The sequence below is a fragment of the Echinops telfairi genome, unplaced genomic scaffold (genome assembly GCF_000313985.2).
Source record: "Echinops telfairi isolate 266 unplaced genomic scaffold, ASM31398v2 ScPeMD7_44;HRSCAF=162, whole genome shotgun sequence".
NCBI classification, from domain to species: domain Eukaryota; kingdom Metazoa; phylum Chordata; class Mammalia; order Afrosoricida; family Tenrecidae; genus Echinops; species Echinops telfairi.
Genome location: NW_022103942.1, coordinates 12,897,397 through 12,900,400, shown reverse-complemented (window position 1 = coordinate 12,900,400; position 3,004 = coordinate 12,897,397). Strand labels below are relative to the sequence as shown.

General features: G+C 40.5%; 1 pseudogene; it reads left to right on the top strand.

Annotated features, from left to right (window-relative positions):
- Positions 1 to 230: 230 nt before the first annotated feature.
- LOC101639984 lies at positions 231 to 720 on the top strand (annotated as a pseudogene).
- Positions 721 to 3,004: the final 2,284 nt, after the last annotated feature.

Genomic DNA, 3,004 nt, shown 5'->3' with positions numbered 1-3,004 from the left:
ACAGAAAAGTTTTATTTATCTCTTTATTCTGAATTCAATTGTTACCATCTCCAAAGAGTCTGTCGTGCCTAGGCAGAGAATTGTATGTTTACACCATCATCAATGCTCTTCTTCAGTAGTAGCAAAAAACCAATTTAGCAATTTGTTTATTTCATTGTACTTTGAGTGATGATGAACAGGTGAAAGAAAAAATTAGGAGACCCACGTTGTACATCTCTGTGGGAGAGAAGATGGCTGAGCAGGCCCCCAAATCCATTCTGTTGGTATGCCTGGGTAGCATTTGTCGACCACCTATTGCAGAAGTAGTGTGCAGAAAACTTGTAGTGGATCATTGACAGTTGTGCTGTTTCTGACTGGAACGTGGGCCGGTCACCAGATCCACGAGCTGTAAGCTGTCTAGGAAGTCATGACACTAACTCAGCTCATAAAGCAAGCCAGATTACCAAAGAAGACTTTGCCACATTTGATTTTATACTATGTATGGATTAAAGCAATCTGAGAGATCTGACTAGAAAAGGTAATCAAGTTAAAAACTGCAAAGCTGAAATTGAACTGCTTGGAAGCTATGATCCACAAAAACAACTTATCATTGAAGATCCCTATTATGGGAATGACTCTGACTTTGAGACTGTGTACCAGCAGTGTCTTAGGTGCTGCAAGGCATTTTGGAGAAGGCAAGCTAAAGCTGCACCGTTCACTGCTGCTAAAGGCCTACTGTGACGAGCACCTTCCCCGCGATGCTCTGCAGTATCAGTCGGCGCCCATGCTAAAGTGTAGTCATGTTAGTTCCATAGCTCAGAGGCACAGCTACTTCTTCAGTCGACCTACTGTTTCTTATGTGAAAAATGATTGTAGATGGCAATCAGTTGTGATTGGCAGAAGAATAAACATTTGAATTTTGGGGTAAAAAAAGAAAAAATTAAATAACTATAGAAAATAGCTTAAAATAAAAACTAAACAGTATAAAAAATACGGCTAAATATCCCTGATGGCACTGTGGGGTAAGCGTTAGACTGCCAAGCAACCCACCAATCGCTCTGTGGGAGAAAGATGGGACTATCTACTCCTGTAAAGATTTACAGCAGCAGAAATCCTATATATAGGTTCACTCTGAGTTGGAATCTATTCAAAGGCAGTGGGAGAGGTAGCACAATAGCACAATATGGAATATGTAGTCAATATCATAAAATTCAACGTGTAGAAATTGTTAAATGAGGGTTTATTTGGTTGTGTACATTTTCGACAAATTTAAAACATAGGAGCAAATATAGGAATGTGTAACTGAAAAGTAGATAATAAGGAAAATATAGAATAATGAGATAATAATCAATAGTCAGCAGAATAAGAATGTGTATAAGGAGATGCTGTGTTATGCAGGGTAGTTAGATCGAAGAAATTAATAGAGATATTTAGAAAAAAGCAGTAGAAAAGAAAATAAATAAAGATTACCCATATTTTGAATCTAGAGTAAAATGGATGGCATCCTCTTCCACCCCCACAGCCAAATACATTAACTGAGCATAGAAAATTTGTGAAGAGAGATAGTCATAGTGGGAAAGATTTTGAAGGAATGTCTTAGGAAAGCAATCACTCTGACTAGTCTTAACTATATGGGCTATATTTTATACAAGTTATCTAATAGCCAACATATGCCCACAAAGACTATTTACTACTGCTAGAAGCACTGATACAGAACAAAAACTTCTGCTGCCAAAAGATGCGGAAAATTGAATGTTTATCCATATTAACTATTGCATCTTCACAGAATACTCTGAGGCATCGCCAAAACATTGGTTTTTTTCCCCGATAAGAGATGATGACATACAAAAGATAAACACTAAAAAGCATGGAGTTTTATTAAAGTGATTTCAACTGCATATATTTTCCCTTTTTCTATGTTACAGAAGAACCAGGTAATGAAAATGAATAATCTTATTTATTTAGAATCATATTCATTAAACATTCTTTTGAAAACTGTCTCAGACTTTTTGGAGGTTCTAGCAGGGGAGCGCAGCTACTCGTATACCCTTGACCAAAGGACGGTCTTCCTTCTATTGGGGAAGGTCGTCCTCTTCAACGGAGCGCGCAGCTTTGGGAGGGACGCACATGGAGCGGTGAGGGAGGAAGGGGACACCCTCCTAGCCAGCCAGATCTGCCGAATCAACCCTGGCGATCAATGGGGTGAGAGATGTCGCAGCCAGATCGCCCTGACCAGTGGGGTGACTGGTGAAACAGGGAGGGTGGAGGGAGAGTGGGTAGGAAAGAGGGAACCGATTACAAGGAACTATATGTGACCTCCTCCCTGGGGGACGGACAACAGAAAAGTGGGTGAAGGGAGACGTCGGACAGGGCAAGATATGACAAAATAACAATTTATAAACTATCAAGGTCTCATGAGGGAGGAGGGAGCGGGGAGGGAGGGGAAAAATGAGGACCTAATGCTGGGGGTTTAAGTAGAGAGAAAATGTTTTGAGAATGATGAGGGCAATGAATGTACAAATGTGCTTTACACTATTGATGTGTGTATGGATTGGGATAAGAGTTGTATGAGCCCCTAATAAAATGATTTAAGAAAAAGAAAAGAAAGAAAACTGTCTCAGATGTGTTTTGTCACACTTAACTTTCAGTTTATAGAGGGCAGCCAGAGAAAAGGCTAATCATCAACGGGATTGTTAGTGAAATTAGGAGAAACCAAATCCTGAGAGGGATAAGGTAGAGAAAAAATGACATTCTAGCTCAAGACGGCCCACTGATCACACAGAGTAGAATCCCTCTCCAACAATCAGGTGGAAAACATAAAGAAAGAGCCAATAGGGTGCAAGCAATTGAGGAGAATGACTCAACAGATAAGTTATCAGAGCTCCCCGGCCACACACCCCTCCTCCAGGTCCAAAGATAGTAGGAGCAACAGAGGAAGAGGAAAGGGTAAAAACACCCAACAGACATCTAGACCCACCCTTAGCTGGACCAAGCCACTGATTTCACAGTAGGCTCCAGTGTTCTC